At 38.9% G+C, this 10,920-nt stretch overlaps 1 protein-coding gene and 1 pseudogene across 1 annotated transcript in view; one reads left to right on the plus strand and one right to left on the minus strand.

Annotated features, from left to right (window-relative positions):
- LOC102012564 overlaps nucleotides 1–4,542 on the plus strand; it is a 15,480-nt pseudogene extending 10,938 nt beyond the window's left edge.
- The window catches only part of Tnrc6c (trinucleotide repeat containing 6C), a gene marked incomplete in the record, with an annotated part of 139,088 nt that overhangs the window by 127,638 nt on the left and 530 nt on the right, over nucleotides 1–10,920 (minus strand).

The following is a 10,920-nucleotide window of genomic DNA, read 5'->3' on the forward strand; positions in this document are numbered from 1 at the left end:
TTCTTTTCACTCTGTTGGTGATTTTTTTTTGATGTGCAAAAACTTTAGTAAGATGAGATCCCACTTGTTGATTCTGTGAAGTATTTCCTGTGCAGCTTGGTTTTTGTTCATAAATTCTCTGCCTATCCCTATGTCTTCAAGATTTATACCTACTTCTCTTCCAGTAGATTTAGTGTTTCTGTTTTAATATTTAGATCTTTAATCCACTTTGACTTTAGTTTAGTGCGTGGTTATAGACATGGGTACAGTTTTAGTTTTTGGCATGTGGAAAGCCAGTTTTCCCAGCACCATCTACTAAAGAGGCTATCTTTCTTCCAATGAACATAGTTGGCTCCTTTGTCAAAGATAAGGTGGCTGAATGTGTTTGCAGTTGTGTCTGCATCTTCTAATCTGTTCCATGGATCCTCAGGTCTGGTGTTTTTTTTTTTTTTTTTGCCAGTACCATACTAATTTTATCACAGTAGCTTTGTAGTACAATTTCAAGTCAGGGATTGTGATGCCTCCTACCTTGCTTTTGTTGGCCAGGATTGCCTATGCTATTCTAGGTCTTTTCTGGTTTCAAATGAATTTTAGGAATGTTTCCTCTAGATCCATGAAGTATGCTAATGATATTTTGATTGGGATTGCATTAAATCTGTGTAACAGTTTGGGAGTATGGCCATTTTTCACAATGGGTTCTTCCTATCCATGAGCAAGGAGTATCTTTCCATTTTCGAAAAACCTCTTTGATCTCTTTTTTCAGAGTACTGTAATTTTCAATGTATAGATCTTTCACTTCCTTTGTTAGATTGATTCCTAAGTATTTCTTTTTTGGATGAGATTGTGAAGGGTGTGGTTTCCCTAATTTCTCTCAGTGAGCTTGTTGTTTGTGTACAGGAATGCTATTGATTTTTGAGCGCTGACTTTGTATCTGGTAGTCTTTTGGTGGAGTTTTTGGGGTTTTCTACGTAGAGTATCATGCCATTTGCAAATAATGACAATTTAACTTTTTCCTTTCCTATCGTTATTCCTTTTATTTCTCTCTCTTATCTAATTGCTCTGGCTAATGTTTCCAGAACTATATTGAAAAGGACTAGTGATAGTGGACATCCTTGTCTTGTTCCTGATTTCAGAGTGAAAGCTTTCAGCTTTTGTCCATTTAGTATGATGTTGGCTGTTGGTTTGTCATAGATGTCTTTTATCAGATTGAGGTAAAGAACATCTATCCCGATTTTCTGTAGGGTTTTTATCGTGAATGAATGTTGAACTTTGTCAAAAGCTTTTTCTGCATCTACTGAGGTAATCATGTGGTTTTTTTCTTTGGCTCTGTTGATATGGTGTATTACATTTATTGATTTGCTCATGTTGAACTATCTCTGCATCCCTGGGATAAATCCCACTTGGTGTATAATCTTCCTGATGATTACATTTCTGATTTTTAAAGATGATGAAAACCACTCAGTCTAAATAAGATGGTATAGCAGAACAGTTACGAACTTTTCTGAGCATTCCTACAGGCTGAATTCTGCAACTGATGTTCACTAATTCAAGATTTTTGTTGGAATGTCACAAGTTTAAAAAAATAATTCTTAGGCTTTAGGATCTACCTAATCAAAGATCTGCCATGTAAGGTTAAATACGAATGTATATATGTGATTTGTGATTTAAATAGCATGTGTGGGACCCTCAGCTGGATCCTTTTTTTTTAGTTGCATCCTTAACACTAGAAATAAGTACATCTAAAATTTGTTGCTAAGAGTACTAAAAGTATGAGTCAATATAAAATGATTTCAAGAATTTTGACACTATTCTTTAAAATGTCCTATCTCTTCTGTAGTCCACCCTAAAGAAGAAAAGACAAATAAATTTAGCTCACTAGACAACACAGTTTAGCCAGAATGACCCCATTTGTTACAATGCTCATTTTTCCAATGGGCACTGGATGACAATCTAAAAATTATCACCAAATCTGTGAAAAACAAATCTGGAATTATTTTGTAATTTATCTATCAAACATAAAATTTTGATGTCTCCTTGAAATATCATGTATTATTTCTACCTAGTTTAGTCAGGGGCAATGCTCTGAGCAGTGGGTACCTCCAGGTACCCATATAAAAAGCTGACTCAACAATGGCCATAGGTGGCCAGTTAGCTCAGTTGGTTACAGCGTGGTGCTGACAACAATGGCCATTTCTGGGGATTTGTTTTTTGAGACAGGGTCTCACTATGTAGTTTAGGCTAGCCTCAAACACACAGTGATTCTCCTGCCTCAGCCTCCTGAATGCTGGGATTACAAAGTGTATCACCACATCTAGCTAACAATGGCTTTTAACATGGACTAACATGTTAAACACTCCTAACACTCCTTCCTCTAAAAAGCAGCTGAATCCCTACACTCCTTCCTCTAAAAAGCAGCTAAATCCCTACATACCGGGCTGACTACTTGAAAGTATGTTTGTCTGGTCACTGTCCTAAACACAGAGGGGAAGTGTTCAATTATCAATCCCCCTTTTCCCATGATCATTTGTGGAAGCAACATCTGAAGAAATAGATGACTCAAAACTAAAAATTTTTATGTTAATATATATAAAATGCTACAGGTATTGCAGCAATTACGAAGATGAACATGGTACTCCTGCTAGTAACTTCAACATAGTGCTCATTTCAGCAGTACACATACTAAAATTAGAAAGATACACAGAAGATTAGCATGGCTCCTGCTCAAGGATGACATGCAAATTCCTACCTACCACATAATAAAGACCCGATAATAATAATAAAGGCTTTTTTGCAATAATCTATGAGACACTATGTTGGGTTGAAAACTCTAAGATGAACGGGAAAGATAAATAAGAATGCCCAAGTAAGTCTAAAACTCATGCCATACACAAACATACAATGGCTAAAGGTCTTATCACTTGACTGTAATAAAATGAAAACTATTTTTGTCTGTTCTAAAGCTTCCTACTTCGCTCTAAAAGAGTAAAAAAGAAAAAATTCTATTTTGTTACTCTGCTTTCTTAAGTTTAAGGAATCCATTAAGTTTATCTTAAAAAGTTGTAGCAACTTTAACTGATATTAATGCTGCTATACTATTTATATTATAATCCGATATTACGTTTCCTCACAACTTTGAAGATTTTTGTTTTTTCTTCTTTTCTGTCAATATTCCACTATACATAACGTTCAGAGTTTATCTGGGACTGGTATATAAGATCTGACTTCAGAATCTGTTATGGGTATGATACTAAAAAACTTCTATTTCACTGAGAGTATTCACCATAATTAACAGCAGAACTCTATTACTACATGGCTCATTACACCCTTGGATTTAGGCTGAGAGTCAAATCTTTACCCCAGAACACAACTGCATATGACACTCTCTACTAAAACGGTATCTTAGGGGTCATCTTTCCCTGTCAGTATCTAAACTGGACAAACTGTGTGCATTTAACTGAGCATTTTAAGATTCTTCTCCTTTTTTCAGTACTGGGGGTCACAACCAGAAGATGCTAGGCAAGCTGTCCACCACTGAGCCACATCTCCAGCTCAACTTTAGCTTCTTTAAGATTTGAAGTCTCTCTGGCAACATTCAACCTTCTTAAAATTCATTCCTTTAGACAACTCACACCGAACATTGTGTGTTACTTTGTCCTGCAGATTCTAACCCCTTTTCAGTCCCAGTCCACCATTACACACATCCAGGCTTGCAATCCCTCACAAGGACGGCTACAATAGCCATAGTTAGAATGCTGTACCTCTGCTCAAGAATAGTTTTTCATCTAACACTTGGTTTACTTCAGGTACATTCACAACTCCAAGAGTTCCCAACTAGGCAAACAATCACAGTTCTACCTAAAACAGTCCCTTTGAAACCTTACTGCCCACACAAAACTTTCACTTTCAGCTAAGTTTAGTGTTCATCTGTTCAATAAATATACAGTAAGGAATCCCTACTGTGACTCAGCCATTATGTCAGGCACTTGCCAAAATTTTCCTAAAACATGGCTTGCCCATTCATCTTCTTGTAGACTATCCCCTCCACTCAGACAAATTCAACCTTACAGAACGCATTTCAAGCCAAGTCTTTTCCAGCGACACTAACCCACAGACCCTCCCCGCCTTCTTGTGAATGACTAGGCACTTTCTGCATTTCCAAAAGTCCATTCCATTAAACTTAAAGGTGGTATAGAGAGAAAACTGTCCTTGTTGGTTATATAAGTTTAAGAAATATGGGCCTAATAAAAGTATTTCTTTTGCAGCTGAATTGTTCCAAGCATCTCATGTCTTGATATGTATCCTCAAGGGGGAATTTGGTATATATGGCTATGTAAGTACACAGTACCAGTTTATATTCTGACAAATTCCTATACATGTATGCAGCTTCCTTCAAACACTTACTGTCAGCTCTTTTTAGCATGTTTTTTTGGTGCCTGTCTCTTGCCATCCCTAGCAGGACAGTTCTAAGAGGACCATAAGCAGTCCATCTCCTTCACTGTGGACACTGCACAGAAATACAGTCTGTGAGGAAAGAAGGAACCACATAACCAGGTTCAGGCTTTAGAAGGCAGCACAGTAGATAAGAAAGAGTTGAGGGCTGGGGATTTAGCTCAGCGGCAAAAGCGCCTGCCTGGCAAGTGCAAGGTCGTGAGTTCGGTTCCCGGTACCGGAGAAAAACCAAAAAAAAAAAAAAAAAAGAAAGAGTTGAGGCTCTGGCAGAGAATTTAGATATGCTAATCAAGGCTCTGACTTTTGACAAATTATTCAATCCCATCAGCCCTAGCTTCCTCATCTATAAAATGAACAGAAAATCAGTACCTACCTTATGTGTTACTGCTGAAGAATGGGTGGGCTAACACACAGAAAGTGCTCAGAAAGCATCCAATTGATACTAGCAGCACCCAACTGATTGGTAGTACATAGAGCAGAGGAAGTAAAATTACAAGGTTTTTAAAATAAGCCAGCTGGGCTGAGGATGTAGTTCAGTGGCACAAGTGCCTGCCTGACAAGTGCAAGGTCCTGAGTTCAATCCCTGGTACCAAAAAATAAAATAAGCCAACTATTTTCATGGGTAAGGGCTCTGAGGTATGCAGAGTTTAAATTTTACCCCCTGGAAGAGCTTGTGAAAATCACTTCTTCCTCTGAGCCTCCATTTGCTCATTTGTAAAATGGGACTAAAAGCAACCACTTTTGAGGAATGTTTTGAGGATTAAGTAACACTCTTGTTCTTGGTGCACAATCACATAGTAAAGGCTCAAATGCCTGTAACTATTTGAATATTATTTTTAAGTGGAGGTCTGGTTGCCTGAGTGAGCACTAACTCTTCCCCCACTTGAAGATTCCCACTGTCCTCAGTGACTCACACATACCTGCTCTCACACAGCCATCACCTTCTTCACTTGCCATGCTCCCAACCAAAGAAACCTTGTTCACAATATCAGCCCAGAGCCTCCTGAAGAACAAAGCTTATTAAGTTCCCTCTTTCCCCTTGCTCTCAGCCTTCTGTATGTCATACATAGGGTGAAAAACATAATGTGACCCAAGGAACGATTTTGCACTCCTCCTCAGTAACTTTTGAACAACCTGCTGTCAACATGATTTCCCAGCAAGAATGGGAACAAAGGCAATACAATGTGTCTATGTTGCCATTTCCCAATTTCAGATCTTAGTTTAATTTCTGGATGCTATTTTTAACTTAGGGTTCCCTCACTTATTAAAAGAGTATTTTCTACCACTTTGTAACTCTGTATTGTCTGTACTGTTCTTTTGCTAGTTTGTCAAAGGTTGTCTGTTAATGTTTTCCTCCTTTTATTTTTAAAATAATAAATAAATAAATAAAAATACCTCATAGATGTAAAAAAAAAAGAGTATTATAAAAATTATCTCTGAGAATAAAAGTAAACCATACCTTCATTAGGCTGAAGCCAAGTGATTTTAGCTATGAGAGATCTTAGTCTAAACTGCAGGTATAAAATGAATCAAAGCACATGTTTTCAATAACCACTCTGCCATGAATCTGCATCTGTCATCAGTAAGTTAGGTCAAAAGGCAGTCTGTATGCTGGTAAAAGACTCAACCATAGATAAGTGTTATCTTTCTGCTGATAATTTGACTTGATATTGTGGTATTACAGGCTTGCAATTCTAGCCTTCAGAGGAAGAATGTGACAAAAGTATAGAGATACTTCTTCTAAAAGTCTAAAGAAGAAAGATAAAAGAGCTATTCAGGTGCTGGTATCCTGGATGATCAAAGGGGATCATATGTAACTATCCAAAGAGATGTTCATCACATATATGTGAGCATAAAAGCTATAAGCTTATAAAGATGTTGAGCTGACATTTCTAACATGTAAAAAGCATACTTATGCATGCTTTATTTTGTTTTCATATTTTTGTATGAAATATTTTTAAAAGTGTGTGTCAGAAAAATCTGTGATGAAGTACAATGGAAATCAAACCCTGTTAGACCAATCCTAAGGTTGACTCCTTGGGCCTGTGGCTATGTGCATGTGGCTCAGTGATCATATATATGTACGTCTGGGCAAGTAGTCTCCAAGGGGAAAGATGTGTTGCAACAAACAAGCAAATAAAGAGAAACAGATGATGAAGCAGGCAACTTGATATTCCTTATTTCTAAAAGCAAATACTTAAGTCCACTGGCCTTTAAGAGGCATATACTTCAGAAGCCATGGTCTTGTCCATCCTTATTCTTGACTGTATCTTAGAAAATCAAGGTCCCAACGCATAGCTGGAACTCAGAGAACCACACAGAATATTAAGAGTTCAAAACAGCAGTCAGGGCTGCTTTCCCAAGGTGGTTCCTCCTGTTGTGGTTTTACAGGGTGGAGGGCTCAGGAGAGTATGCACCACTATCTGCGCTGTAGCAGATACGTTTCATGGCTCGCTGCCCAGATTGTCTAGCTCTGCACACAGCTTTGTAGTCTTTTGAGGGATACATGGGAGGAATGCATTCTTAACAGCTCTCTATCCCTGCAATGGCTTCTTTATTCTAAGAAATCATCTGAGGCCAAGAAAGGAATTCATTTTTTAGTACAACTCTAAATGGCACAAAGGGTATGGATTTTCACCTTATTTCTAACATGTAAAAATCTTGTTGATTGCACTTGGCAAATTAAAAAATGTAGTCTACTTTTCATTACATAAATTAACAGTTCAAAAGCAGAAACCTTGTATGCCTATTTTAATAGGTATTCAAACGCATTCTCTGGGAAAGAAGTACATATTTCCTGATTTTATATCACATATACATTCTCTATGCAAGTGTACATACAGTTATTTCTGACAAGTAATCATATTTTAAAGCAACTCTGATCCTGAAGAGTTGTATACAGTATTTAAAGTTGTAGACTGGAACATCTATTCTCTAAGTCTTTTTAAAGAAAATTTATTGTCTATTACTTTGTAAAAAAAAAAAAAAGCTCTCCTCATGATTGCATAATTAAAAGCTAATTTGTAAAAATTTATGAAGTTACAATCAGACTGGTTTAAAGCAAGAAAATCTGTAAAATCCGTGCCCTCCCCTCAAAATACTGGCTGGTTCTCATTTGACATTCTGTTCTCCATACCCAAATCTACATCTTCAGACAAAATGTTAAGTATCTTCATTAAACAACTCAAATTCTGTCTCCTTCCTTATGAAACAGGTTATCCTGCAGGAGAGACTGTATCACTTAAACTATTGCAAGGAACTTCTTCCCTGCTCATCTATCACCTGGAAAGACTGCTCTGATATGAAGCTTGAATGAAAAGTAAAAACCCACTTGACTGTCTCAAAATCATGACAAAGTGGCCAAAGAAAATCAATCAAGGAAAACAAAAACAAACAGCACAGACAAAAACATTCTCAGCTTACTTAAACCTTCTGTGCTTAGCCAGTTGGGGGCTCCACCTCCGGCTCCCTCCACCCATCCTTTTCCTGGCTCCAAGTCTATAAACCTGTCCCCTGCCTCCTTCTCCCTGTTTCTCACACTTTCCCCACAGGTTTTAGTTGCTCCTGCTAAGTAATCTTTGCTTGCTCCATTCCCAAATCATAATCATCTCATATGCTATACAGTACTGACATGAGAAGCAGCCTCAGGTTCACAGCCAATCTATTTTCTTTCTCACAGAATCTTCTGAAATATCACCTTTGCACAATAAATCCTGACTGAGTGGTAAACAATCATCTAAAATATACACACACCAATGAGTCCAGTTCATACCGGGGAAGGCCACAAAGACCCACAGGTAATCTAAAATGGCTCTTTAACCTTAAAATGTTATGAGGGAACTTAAAAGACAAAGGCACTATTCTCATTAAATAATGGACAAATACAGTAACTTTGGCTAGTAATTCTTTAAAAAAAAAAAAAAAAGTTAAATTTGCATCATTCCCTGGGTCCAGCAAAAAGACCTCCTTCCTCTCCTTAAGATTGGCAAGGTGATGCAAATATTCCATTCTCAGCCAGTACTGCAGACATTTCATCCTGCAATTCTTCCCAACCCAAAGCTCTCTTCATTAAGGAACAGGCTGCCCTCCTCCAGCCCTGACCTCCTCCTCCAGCTTAGTTTTGGAAGTAAGCCAGATGACAGCATTTGGAGAAGCACAAGTTTATCTCAGCAAAGCTTGCTGTTCAACAAAAAAAGTGGTGCTGGTGAAATCTGTAATTTAAAGTTTCATATACTACCCACATAAACTTATTTTTCAGTCACTGATTGTCGAATGAAACAATTCATTTCATCCCTCTTTCCCCTCATAATTCCTCTAATGGCAACAATTTACTCCAATTTTCTGGAGCCATTTAAAAATAAATGTAAATCTATTACAAAATAATTTTCGTTAAAGTACTAATTCATATGCCACTTGGGGGAAAAACCCACTAATAAACACTGTAAATAGGAAAATCTAAAACCCAGCATTTACATGTATCCAAAAGTAATACCAGAATATTTAAATGCTAGAATTCCAAAAGAAATTAAAATTAAATCTTCTTGACAGTCTCAGAGTCAAACCTCATTTAACTTCACACCATAACAGTAAAATCCAGGCAACACATTTGTCTGGACAAGAAATATAAAAGCAAACAGTTAAAATCAGGCTTTAAAAAATCAGACCCTTATAATTAAATCATTTAACTACTATTTTCTGAACTATCACTTTCTCATGACTCAAAATGTGAAAGAAAAATAAATTTTAAAAACACTCTTATGAAAATACAAATATTAAAAATTTTATCCATAAGCTTAAATATTTCGTGATTTCTTATATGAGAAATCCAAAATATAAATAAAGAGCAAAATAAAAGATAGGTAATAGAAAATAGCATGATAGACCTTTTGCATATGGGACAGGGACTAAGAGATGGAGAGAGTGGGGAGGAAGGCCAGGGAAAGAGGATTTAAAAAACATGTGTTATGCACATGTACCAGCTACCCATGAGGAATCATTACGTAATACAAACATGCAGTAATGTTTATGTTGAAAAAATATTTTCAGTATAGGTAAAATTGCAACTATTTACACCTTACTTTGTTCCTTAAACAGGAACAATAAAAACATTTTTAAAACCTCATTTTGCGTCATTTTCCCCGCAAAAAGCATCCTCTGAATGCCAACACTGAAAAGTGCTCAGAGCCCCTCATCACCTCGGTTAAACTGGAATAATGTGAACTTCTTCAAGGTGCCCTCTGCAACCAAGTTCGTCTGGCCTGGGGCTAAGTTTTATCATTTTTCCTTTCACTTAGTAGTGAAAGAAGTCTGAAATCTATGAATATAATTGTCAGCACTCTCTGCACAGTTCAAACCGGCCACCACTGTTCTCTGAAGTCACTCAAACCCCATTTCCAGTGTGTCAACTCATTCACGAGGTTACATGATCCTAAATGTGAGAAATAATTTGCACAGACTAAGCCTTAAGCAGGGTCAGATTACATTAGAGATGCAGATGCCTCTTCGCCACGACGACCAGAAACTACCTCTACTGGCCCAAGGACATCAACGCGCACACCAGACAACAAGAGAAAAACCGAACCTCCGAAACACAGTGCATTAAACCAAATCAGCCAGGAGGGTTCAATTTGCAACTCCTCCAAGACGCTCGGGTTGGACATCCAAAGAGCACCATTTTGAGTTCAAAATCCGCACTTCACGCGCAGAAATCAGCGAGCAGACCACTTAAATGGAGGTTTCACTTGGCAGAGGCAAAGGTTTGAAACAACTCAACTAATTGCGCGCGGAAGCACCAAGACTATACTGTCAGATGCCTTCGAACTCAATAGGTGCAGCCAAGACTTGGCGGCTCCTCCTCCCCCTGCTCCCGCACAGCATTCAAGCACAATCCTTCATCTTCGCTAGGATTCCTAAAGCTCCGGGTGGCACGCGCGCCAACGGTCTCTGCCAGGTTAACGCGCAGAGAACCCGAATATTCACTCTACTTCTAACAACTACGGATCTACGAATTAAATCTTATCCACCCAGCAAGGTGCAGATGAAGCATCCCTTAAAGCAGAGGTGGCGACGAAGCGCTCCGTTTCGTTATCTGATAACGGGCCAGATGTACGCATTACTCCGCAGCCCGCAACGCTGTTACAAAATCCACCAAATCTGAGACCCGCACGACACCCGCGGGTCCAGTTCTGCTCACCCTAACAACGCCACCGGGGTCCTGAACCCAAACGCTGCGGATTCGTACGTGCCACCCTTCCGTTAGTGCACACTGTGCGGGCGACTGTTGGAGAGGACCGAATTTTACCCACTGCGTTAGTTTAAGGGGAAAAGAAGGGAGGCGCTTGCTTCGGAGCCAAGCATCCCCATCCCGCCGCGCGGTCCGCACACCCTCCGCCCGCCCGGTCGCGGCTCCTCCTGCCCTCCAGCCAGGGCCGGCGCCGCACGCGGGTCGCTCGGGGCCACCTCGCTCCGGCTCCGCCGAACAAAGGGCCCGCG

The sequence above is a fragment of the Chinchilla lanigera genome, unplaced genomic scaffold (genome assembly GCF_000276665.1).
Source record: "Chinchilla lanigera isolate Chin_1 unplaced genomic scaffold, ChiLan1.0 scaffold00105, whole genome shotgun sequence".
NCBI lineage: Eukaryota > Metazoa > Chordata > Mammalia > Rodentia > Chinchillidae > Chinchilla > Chinchilla lanigera.